This window comes from Phalacrocorax aristotelis, chromosome 1 (genome assembly GCF_949628215.1).
Source record: "Phalacrocorax aristotelis chromosome 1, bGulAri2.1, whole genome shotgun sequence".
NCBI classification, from domain to species: domain Eukaryota; kingdom Metazoa; phylum Chordata; class Aves; order Suliformes; family Phalacrocoracidae; genus Phalacrocorax; species Phalacrocorax aristotelis.
The window spans coordinates 119,866,160-119,877,811 of record NC_134276.1 but is presented as its reverse complement, the minus strand read 5'-3'; the positions used below and the strand labels follow the sequence as shown (position 1 = coordinate 119,877,811).

The window sequence follows — 11,652 nt, the reverse complement described above, 5'->3', positions numbered from 1 at the left end:
GCATTTCCTGCAGTGGGTTCCTCCACACTACCACATGGGTAAAGCTTTAGGGTCTGAGCACAGGGTCTGAGCCTTCTCTCCTCTACCAACCATTGTGTTCCCTATAGCTGTGTTTATGTTAGAGTCAAACTGTTTGTTTAGAGCCCCTTATTGAGATTTTGGGCCCCGTTAAGCCAGGTCAGTGCATGTGCTGAATCCTTGTATAACTAATATCCTTGCGTAACTAATACAGCTAGCAGCACCTAAGTTACCCAGTGGGGTAACAAGCTCAGTAAAAAGGTTAAGCTGTTCGTGTGACTACAGCAGACACATATCTCCACTGGATAATTCTCTGCCCTGCATCAGGTTGAATGAGGCAATTTTTTCCCTGCAACAGCAAAAAAAAGGAAGGCAAAATGTACTGTAATAACTTATATATGTTTGTATTTCTCTGATACATCCATAACAGGATTCTGCATGAGATGCTATGTGGTGTGGATAATAATTGTAGAATCATAGAATCCCAGTTTGGAAGGGACCTCGTGGATCATCTGATCCAACCTTTCTTGACAAAAGCACAGTCTAGACAAGACGGCCCAGCACCCTGTCCAGCCCAATCTTAAAAGTGTCCAATGTTGGGGAATCTACCGCTTCCCTGGGGACATTACTCCAACGGCTGATTGTTCTCATTGTGAAAAATTTTTATCTTGTGTCCAATGGGAATCTCCCCAGCAGGTACTTGTACCTATTGCCCCGTGTCTTTTCCATGTGACTCCTTGTAAAAAGGGAGTCTCCATCTTCGCTGTAGCCACCCTTTAAATCCTGGACAAATTAGACAATTTAGGTATTCCAGCTGCAAAAACACCGTGTGCAGCAAATTATGCACTGTTCAGCTGCAAAAATATGGCATTCGTGTGACATTACATTCAACCCCTCTTCCCCCCAGAGGTCTCCCTTCCAGGTCAGTGTGGAAAAGACAGCAATTGCCGACACAAGGCAGTCTGTTTGCTTGGGAATCAGGATACTTGCCTTTCTTCGGTTGCCAGTTGCGTGCTTTTAGCAAATATCAAAATCAAATAAAGAAAAATTGGACTGTCAAAATCCAAAAGAAGTTAGCAGAGATAAACACAGCTTGATTTGTTGGCGGTTTTTGTGTGTGAGAGAGAGTAAAAATAAATGTGCTTTTTGAACTAATTTAGTTTCTATTAAAGGGACGCTTCTACAGCTTAGAACAGCTGACAGAGGTCTTTCCATTTGGGTCCCTTTCAAATTTAAGCACATATTTTATTTGGCTTCGTTTATTTCCATAATTATCATTACCATCTTCATCTTTCATCCTGGTAGATTCACTGAACAGCGCAGCTCCCTATAGAAGCCATAATTGGGCAGGTGTGTATGTATATACAACTGTGAGTACACACTTGCACCACTTAGAGGTGAGCAGCGAATGAAAACTTCCTGTGAGAATCACCTTGGTGATTTTCTTTTGTTCTTATCACCACCACTGCTGGTCGCTGGCTGTGTGTAAGCTACTGGCTCTGCAGATTCTTATATTGGCACCATATGTGGCTGGATGCTTTAACAATTGTTTAAAAAGGTGTGCTCACAAGTGACAGGAAAATCCCTGAATTGTCTAGTTCTGTATTCAGACAAGGTTTATGAGATTTTTATTCTTACAATAACAACAGCTTTAAGGATGCAGACACGGAAAGTCTCAGCTGGCAGGATTAGGAAAAAAGTCTTGTTGCAGCAAATTTACTGAAAGAAACAAGGGAGATTTTGTGTAGTCTAAATTTTCCTTAAACCAACACATCCTGTATTCTATTCAAAGCATATCTTCACAGTGTGATTTTCAGCTAGTGTGCATAATACTAGTGCAAATCGAACAGTCCAGGCAACAGCTTTTATTTAAAAACAAAAAACAAAAACCAAAAACAAAACACACACACACACACAAAAAAACAAAAACAAAAAAAAACCCCACAAAACACCCAAACCCCACAAAATGAAAACCAACCCCACACACTCAAAAAAAAAAAAAAGCCCCACAAAACACAAACCCCCCAAAACACAGAAAAAGTCAAATTCTTTGCTGAACAGTTGCTTGGTTGAAAGTTCAGAGTTCTGTACTCATTTCTCTTGCATGCCAAATTATGGCCTGATCTGAGGCGAACCGCTTAGTTTCATTATCCTGAGAAGTGGCTACTTGCTTATGGTTCATGTTCTATCACCCTGCCTCATTGACATTGCTTGATCTAAGGTTTAGTGTTGGTTTTTCTTTTTTAGCTATTACTTACTCACAGCTCCAATTTACCTCAGCTGCACAGTAGCCAGGAAATCACAAAACCCTCTTATTAAAACTCTGGAATTAATATTCTACTGGCAGTAATAATAGAGGAGCCATGGCCAGAATGGCTGCATAGACAAAGCCATGGCCTGATGTTCTGCATCCTGTGAAGATGATGCTTGCAGGTCGAAGGTGGGTTGCCTTTGAGGGAGAGTATGAGAAGTATGTGCTGTTGCACTGCCTTTGCCTATAATGATCAGTAAGGTCAAGGGGATTAGGGACAATTCAAAACCAGATGAAATGCAAACTAGATATGCTAACAGGTCTGTCATGAGCTGGTATGGATTATGGTCCACGTGCCAGTGGGACAGACAGCGCTCAGAATCCTGTGGTACATTCTGAAATTCAAATTTTCAAAAAACCCAGACATCAGTGATGGATATAATACTGAAACTTGGAGAGATGAGGGAAGGCGGTGTCTCGCTGGATCTGCTGACTCTGTTAGCTGTAAACATTGGGATGAAAAGGGTGTTTTAACAGGTTTGAAAATGGTATGAAGAGCTGTGTTCTCCTCAGTAATGGATGCAGCAACTGATGCAGCATCGACAATACCCGCTCTGAAAACAAACACATTTCAGATGGCTTTGGGCTTATATGACAGTATCTGTGTCTCCTAGTACTTCAGAAGAAAGCTAGGGGTGCTGCTTACATCTCTTTAAGAGATATTACCAAGTGGCGACTACTTCTCTGCCAGTACAGCTGCCCCTGCTGGCAGCATGGCTAGGAAGGGTCTCCTGTGCGTCGGGATAAGGCACTGGGGACTGAGCTCTGTGCGGCCTCAGGCGTGCCCTGCTCCACTGTGTCCCTGAGAGCTCCTCAGCACGGGAAGCAGAGGAGGGAGAAGAGTCACTGGCTAAACCACCCTGCAGAGCCTATTGTTCAGTTTGGGGGTCTGCTGGGGTTTGTGTTTTGGGTTTTCTTTGTTGTTTGTTCCTCCCCCCCCAAAAAAGTGATTCTGCTGCAGCTGCAGTAGTTAATGAGGTGCTGAAAATGGAGCTGTTATTCAGCATAGGGAGGAAAAGTCTTCTCTCTCCCGGCTCCCCACAGGCTCCACAAGTCACTGGGATGGGTCGCAGGGGAGGACTTGGCTGTTAGCTCAAGCAGCATAGCCTGATGAGCAAAGCCTGGGAGTTTCATAAACAAACATCTAGGCAGCTGCATCCCACGCAGGTTAGTGATGGGAGGACAAACAACTGTGAGATGTGGTGATCTCCCCAGCCGCTATGCTTCTGGCTTTCTTCTGCAGCAAATGAAACTGCAAGCATTCTCCTACGTGCAAAAAGGGACTTTCAATTTAGGATAAAGCCATTTGCTTTGCTTTGCATTTGTTAACCAAGGTGTTGACATTTGTCATGTTTTGACTTAAGTCATAGCTGTAGATATTCTCCAAACTAGTTGTTGCTCACAAATAAACACAGACATGTAAGACATTTGCTAGCATACTTACTTTTCCGGTGTGAAATTAATGAGTGACATCATTCTTTAGCAGCTGTCTTGGTTGCACAGGCCTTTCCTGCAAGGATCATATCCTGAGAATTTAAAAAAAAAAAAAAAAAAGATTAAAAAATGGGGAGAACGATAGCAAACGCATATCTGAATAATTAATTGAAAGAATAAATGACTCATTTCAGTAAGATCATGAGTGAATCTGAATCCTGAACTTCCTGACCTATGCAAAGAGCCCTGAGAATGTTTGTTTAAGTGGGAAACATGCCCTGCAAGGAAATGGGTAAATAGAGACCTCAGGAGTTCAAAGCTAAGGTCCTGCAGAAGAAATACCGAAGCTCAAGGGCCATGTCATTAATTCGTGTACACCATTGGTTACAACTTCTATCCATCAAAGATCTGTCTCCCAATGCTTGTTCACATTATTTGATCTTCTTGAGCTTGCAAAAATTGATCGTTTGATTTTAGTCTGTAAGAGCTTCTGTCTGTTCAAGCTTTACAACAGATAAAGATAAGACTAGAACAACCTGACTCAGACAATGGCTGCGTGCTTTTGGTCCTGTCTTGAAACAAAAAGGAGAGAGTTGGGTCTAACCATAGAAGAAATTATAGAAACATCTAAATAGATACATATTTAAGACTAAATCAAAACTGCTTGTCTCATATCACTGAAGGCTCTGGAGAAACGATTCTCCAAAGACATTTTACGGCAGCAGCAATCAGTGGAGGACAACTGTTTTTATTTGCCAATACCTTCAGCACTGTTTATGTGAGTTAAGTAACAGTAATAGTTTTCTTCAACGTGTATGTTTCCTGCATCTGTGAGATAAATTTTGCCAAATAAATGAAACAAGAAGGTATCTCCAGAATGTCTCAGTGAGGTACGACTTCCCATTTACAGCATGCTCCAGGGGTAACTTGTCAATAGAATTGCTTCTCTTTCAGCGGCGTCTGGTGGAGCTGCAGACAGAAAATCCCAAAGAAATGTCAGTGATGTCTAAAATAGTGACAAAGTCATTTTCAAAGGGGTATCTACTTCCCCCATGGTATGACAATAAAGCTGTCACAGATTTGAGCAGGCAGTTAGCCCCAGAATGCAGTGCTTCTGACCTGTGTGTTTGCATAAGTCAGATACAGAAGTTGTAGCACAAATATCTCACAGCATGTTAGAGCTGAGACGGTCTGCTGTGCTCATCAAAGAGCGGCTAAAATTTTGCTCACGTTTGCATTTCATGTGGTTTAGGGAAAGTACTAAACAGTGAGAAATATAACTTTCTACTGAAAATTTCCAACTTGTTCATGGTTTGGACCAGGGTCTGTGGGATACTTGCTCCCCACAACACGCTGGGGTACCACTAGAGCTGTTGTAGAAGCTGAAGGGCATAACATGGTCTATGCTCAAGGGCCATCTGTTGAAAAAGTTTGGCTTTAACTCGGCAACCGTTTGATAACTTCAGAGGGCATTGCATTATTCTTGTCTTTCAGTGGGAGCAGAATGAGCCCAAGAAGAGCCCTTGGACCTAAGAGTGCAACTCAGTTTCTCTTCTATGAGTTCATCCTCAGTACCTCTGGCTAGCTGTCTTTCAAAATCATGTGTTTCCAAAATGGGGCAGAAGGCATTTTTGGTGCCTTTTTTTTTTGGTATGGGGTTTGTTGGTTTTGGGGTGGTTTTTTTCACTTTTAACAGGGGAATTTTTTTCATCCGCTATTTGTGGAAGTGTCTGTGGCAATGAACCACCAGAGAGACAACTTGAAATGGCTTCAATTTAATGATAATGTGGTACCAGATCCTGGTTGGTTATGGCGACTCCCAGGGAGCTTTTTGGACCTTATTTTCCCTGGTTTAAATCCAACCCCTGTTAACAATGTCCACGAGACAACATTGTTACCTATCAGGAGGCTTGTGTAAAATGAACTGGTGTTACTCTACAGTTTCTAGTAGATCCCATCACACTGGGAATATGACCAGCATCTGTGTCCCAAAAGCCACTGCGCAGAGGGCTGACTCAGTCTGGTTGACTGCTTCTGGTTTCCTTGCTGTAAGCAACACCGTGCATAGTTACTTAAAACAGCTGTGTATCTAGAGTGCTTAGCTGGGTATTGTTTGACAGGACAAAATATGTATTTTAAAAAAAAAAAAAAAAGAGGAAGGAAAAAGTCTGCAAAAAATAATCTGATGCTTACACCACTATGAAAGATGTTCACATGTTTCAGTGGTGCTGTTTTGCAGCGCTGGAATAATTTAAGCCCTCAACGAATTTAGAGCCTTAAAAGGGATACAGCAAATGTTAACCAAACTGCTTTCCCCCATGCCTCCAGGGCATTGATTTTAAACACCTAAGCTCCACTAGCTTTTGGTTTTCCATTTTTGGGCAGGAAGTTTATTAGAAAGGAAATATACATGCTGCAGGAAAAGAGAGGTCTCTGATACTTTCCAAGTCAGCATTTACGTGACTCGGGTTCATTTTGAGAAGAATAATTTATAGCGGCGTGAATAAATAATAGTGGCGAGTTCTAACTGTCCAAACACGATACATAATACCCTGGGAAAATTTCCTCTGTTGCGTGCTAATGACTGATTGTTGGCTTTTATGTTGTGAGCGACTGCAATGAGTAAATCATTTGAAAATAACTGACATGCTCAGGTTTGTTTAAGCAGCACTTGTCAAACTACATCTTCAAGCCAATGTGAGATATAAGTTCAGTTTACTGCTGCTATCAGCGTGGTCTCTTTGCCTGCATTTGTAAGCAACCATGCAAGATCAGCTGCTGAACTTAAAAAAACAATGGTTTAGTGTGATTTGCATTGCACAAAATTGCCATTATATCAGTGTCTCTTCTTGTGGAAATAAATATGTCTAGATATCGGGTAGGTGCCTAGCTCATCTAGGAAGATCATCCTCAGGCTAATTATAAGAGCAATAATGAAAGTATATTCCCTTATGCATGCAGTTGGTATGTGGAGAAATGTTTTCAAGCTGTTGTTAATCATGCCTTGTAAACTGCTCCTCTAGCTGTATCCATGGCATGTAAAGCTTCCTTTTTTCTTTTTCTTATTGCAGCTTTACTAAAATGGCTTTTTTTCTATTATTTTTTTAGTCATCCAAGATGAAAGTGTCATATGCTTCTCACCTTGTCTACCACTGCTTCTTACTTATATATGAAAACGTTGAAACTTTATCATGGAAGGAAACTATCTAAAATGTTGCTTTGCTTTTCATTTGCATCTCTCTGTTGGTGCCAGCAAGAGGTCCTTTGAAAAGTAAGGACCTGTTTCTCTTCTCTTGCAGAGGAAATAAAATGCTGGAGAAAGGTGATAACCGGACATTGCAAATTTTCCCCTACCTGGTGAAGCCTACATTGCTTGTGCTGTTTTTCTGCACAGGCAGAGTTTTCTGTGCTGTTTTCAGAATAAAACAAACAAACAAGCAAAAAATAGTGCAAAGCATAGACACACAATTTACAGGAGCAATAAAAATTTCTCTCCGTTCTACCAACTTTCTTATCCCAGGTGACAGTTAACACATTCATCTGTCTTGAATTTCTCTTTGCTATCCTCATTGCAATATCCAGGCACTGAGGTTTACTATTAAACAGAGCAGTGCAGGAAGGGAGTCTTGGCCCGGTTCATTTCTGGCTTTTGACAAAGACACGATTCCTTTCAATGTCACAAATGAGATTTAGTTTTTTCATTTCTTCCAACTCCCTGAGAGTGCAGGTCTGGGTTTTGAATTGCTTGATGTGAACATCTGCTCTTAACTGGATTAAGAACCCAAACCCAATTCATGGAGGTTACCAAAATCTCACCCATGTATAATAATAGCTATGGGTCACTGCTGATTTGAAGCCAGCCTTGAAGTGGTGACATGGGTTTCAAAGGCTTCATCTCTTATTTACAGTTCTGTGAGCCTGCCAGTTCCATTGCTCAGCATTCATCTTAGTCAAATCACCCCCTCTTGGCTGTTTTTTTTCTTTTTTCCTTTCTTTTGCATATCTTCATGGAATGATGAACCCATCCAGTGAATCAAAGGGTGCAACCTCTCCACTGATAAAGGATAAGCAGTTGTATCAATGAATATAGTTTTACCCTGTTTAATTTCTCACAAAATATTTGCATCATTTTTATCTAGGTTTTGTACTGGGGGGATGGTTCCCTGTCTGCATTTGTGCTCAACTCTGATTGCATTGGATCCAACGCAGTCATCTGAATTTAGTATTCAGTGAGCAATTCTCTATCACAGTCATATGCATAGCTTCTTACCATCTGGCATCACTATGGCTACTACTGGCCCAATGCAGTTTCCATGGTAGTCAATGGAAATTTTTGAGGCTGACTTCACAAAGCAATACATCCAACACAGGAGAGAAAATATGTTAATCCAGAAGAGGTACTAACAGAACTTGTCACCGAAGTATATGTTTTCTTCATTTTGCCATACTTATGTTGCAGGGAAAATGTAATCCCCACCTGACAGATGGGGATCACTGTCCCCATATTCATCCAGTATTTGTAAAGGGATGGAGATTTGTAATACTGGATCTTCCAAGCACCAAGTTAGCAGCCTAACTCTGGTGCCATCCTTGAGAAAAGAGCTGTGGGATGAAAGCAAGTATAAGGTAGGGGGAAAATCAGCTAACACATAATCATATTCACAAATTTGGAAACAAAGGTACCTTCCTTAACTGTTCTTTGCTGTTATGAAAAAAAAAAATCCCTCTAAACCGTTCTATTGGATGTCATGTTTGTTTTAACGAAGGGGTGTGTGTGTTTGATATCTGATTAATGCAAGCCATCCTTTGTTGCTATAGCTTTTTCAGGAATCAGAGAATTAAAATATCATGTTGAACAAGGTTCTCAAATTAGTTGAATGCCTGTAATCAAAGGCAGAATTTGGCCTGGTATCTTGGCTGTATTGCTGTCATTGCTTCATGTGCCTCTAATACAATGGTAATACGAGAGCTAGTAGTTTCAGTCCCTTTGACCCTCTTGTGAGCGAGACCAGAATCTTACCAGGAGAAAGGGAGCTACAGTATTTCGAAGTGATTTTCATGTAGACTTTCTAACTATTAGCTTTTTCTGCTCTCTTCAATTTGTTCTTTTTCTGTGTGTGTTAAAAATCACATTCCCTCCTCTGGAGAGATTTTCCCTATCCCATGCCCTCTCTACTCCCAGCTTCCCTGACCTTCTTTTTACCTTTCTTTTCACATGGTACACAATTTGGGTTGTTTTCAAACAAATCTGAACTTTTACTTTGTTCTGATTTTATTTGTGGCCTGAAAAACAAAGCACATTAACTTGAAACAGACACTGAACTGCCTATGGGGGCAACTTGCAAAGTACTGATGCTTGGAAAGTTCCCAAAAGAAAATAAAGCCCAGCAGTCTTGCCTTGTTTGTAGAGCTGATGGAGATCATTGACTCCTAAACCTTTGCCATCTCCTTCCAACCAGCCCCCTAAAATAACAAATACATGGGTTATGTCAAACAGTTACGGTCTTCTGAATCATGAGCCAGACTTAAGAGTGACATTTAGACTGTTCCTGCACATAAACATTAGTAGCTCAGTTTTGGGGCAGCTGTGTCACGCATAGCAAAGCTGGGCTGATTTACTTCCACTGAGAATCTGGCCTGACATCTCGTAGTGAACAATTGAAGTGATGGATCTAGAAAACAAAGTTCACTCCATGTGGCATGAAGTACCTCTTTGAGGTTTTTGTTTATTGCTTCCTGATGATATGCTGGGCAGTCTACGAGCAGGGAAGTCATTTTCATATGCCTGAAGTCTAATTTAGAAAGTAAAGCTGACAGGGCACGTTACAGGAAATGGGACCCAAGACCAGGCTAAGGAGAAGAGTGGGATTTCGTAGTTGGAATATGCCCACACCTCAGTGGCTCAAGCATGTGTGATTTGAATCAGTCGTGGAGCAAATGCAGGACAGCCATGACACTTAGCATCCATTCAGCTGACAGAATGGAGTAAAAAGCTGCAAGTTAAATATTTTTCTATGCTTGTGTGAAAAGAAGGACATGAATACAGGCAGATCCTGTAGTCTAAGTGTTTCTAATGGTAGCCTGGAATAAAGCAATTGCTCACTCAAAACTGAAAATTTGATAGTGAAATTTCATTTCATTGCTAAAGGAGTTGAACATTTTTACCCATGTAATAGAAAAATGTTACTCGTCATTGACTCCATGTTGTACATTACATATAGTTCAAAGTTGAAACAGAGAAAACTTTGTAGCCTTAAGGGGAGGTCCCCGGCTAGAACTTGCACACAGAGACAGGGAAGGAAGAGGGTGCCTCTAAACACAACATTGTCCAAAGGCACAATGGTGGCGGGTTTTTTCCTGCTCAAATGTGAACATAAATAGGGCTACTATGAAAGAAGCTATTTGTTTCTACTTCTGTTTCAGAAACAGCAGTAATGTTTTCAGTACTGCTGCTGGTAAAATGTGGAGATGCAGCTTATGCGTTTGCAGTGTCTCCCATAGCAAAAAAAAAAACAAACCAAAACAAAAAACAACCCACAAAAACCTGATTGTGTGGATTCTTTCTGCTTTCAGCAGGATTTGCTACAGGCTAAACATGTATGTTTGCTTACCGGGCTTGGTTGCCTTACCTTGATCCATGAGAATGATGCATGTTTATCACAAAGCACTGCGCTGCACAGTGCAGCCAGTGTCCACTGTGCCTGCAGTGCTGAGCCTTCAAATAGCAGAAGTTCTCCTGCAAAGATTGGCATGCAGTTGAAGGGCTACATGTCAAAGGTATGGTGCATATTAATTTGACTTGGAGCGAGTCAGTCATACAAATAAGTGGGGATCTTGATCACAGGATAGGTTTTTTTATTGATTTCCCTTCATGATTTTCTAAGACATGCTTGCTCTTCTTTGTTTGGCTTTCCTTATCCTTCCTTCCCCTCCTCTGCCTTTTACTTTCCTATGCTTTGGACATAATAAGTTCATCTATATAGATATAAATACTCATCTAAACAAAACAACATGTAATAGGCAGGCATACTAAAAGAAGAAATGGTTTATTATCTCTCACCTGTTATACACAATAGATGACTCTGGTAAGAAATGGGACACTGAAGACCTCATTTCTCTTGCAGCAGCAGCAGCAGCGTGGCTTTCTGGAGTGACTGCAAAGCAGGCAATGGAGTTACGCTCTTGTAAACGCTGATGGGTGAAGTGAGATGCCAGCCCTGCGAATTTCCTATCACAGCACCCTCTCCTCCGCTGCATTATGCAAATGTATTACGTGCGTTCACTGCTCTCAGCATTTCTTTTTCAGGCCCCATCTATATGGAATTACTGAAGTCATCTAGGTAATAACTTGAAAGAAAATAGACTCATTCAATGAAAGATTTTTAAATTGCAATCAGCCCTTGAAAGAGGGAGTGAAATCAGGGACGAGTAACAGATGGTGGTGGTGGCTAATCTTTCAGCCTATTATTTTACCATATGGGGGTCTATGCCACAGACTTTCATGCTGAAAATAAAAGAGAAATTAATCATTATGTGACAATATATTATTTAAATAGCTCAGTTGCAATGATATTTGCCTCCATCTAGAAACCATATGCAAGAGTATAGGCTCCAAAACAAGATACAGCTGCATGTAGGCTGCTTTTGTGGTGACAGACATCATACGACTTCAGAGGAAAAAGAGCTACACCACTTAGTTTACACAGAGAAAATGAATTTTCTGGCTATGTTGAGGAGTCTGTGAAAGAAAACCTATATACAAACACCCAATGGAGTCTAATAGGAAATGATACCTTCTCTGTGGAACTGAGTAGAGAATTACATCACATGCATGGGACTCTATAGGATAGTTAAAAAGATAAATTATTTCATTCCACATTAAGCCAACG

At 40.9% G+C, this 11,652-nt stretch overlaps 2 long non-coding RNA genes across 2 annotated transcripts; both read right to left on the bottom strand.

Annotated features, from left to right (window-relative positions):
• Nucleotides 1-1,891: 1,891 nt before the first annotated feature.
• On the bottom strand, nt 1,892-6,499 carry LOC142061889 (uncharacterized). The gene is made up of 2 exons (XR_012662292.1): nt 4,526-6,499; nt 1,892-3,855 (listed from the first exon to the last, which is right to left on the bottom strand). It is a non-coding gene; the product is annotated as an uncharacterized LOC142061889 (long non-coding RNA).
• Nucleotides 6,500-9,135: 2,636 nt separating this feature from the next.
• On the bottom strand, nt 9,136-11,400 carry LOC142052151 (uncharacterized). Its single transcript, XR_012658740.1, has 3 exons — nt 10,824-11,400; nt 10,393-10,499; nt 9,136-9,226 (listed from the first exon to the last, which is right to left on the bottom strand). It is a non-coding gene; the product is annotated as an uncharacterized LOC142052151 (long non-coding RNA).
• Nucleotides 11,401-11,652: the final 252 nt, after the last annotated feature.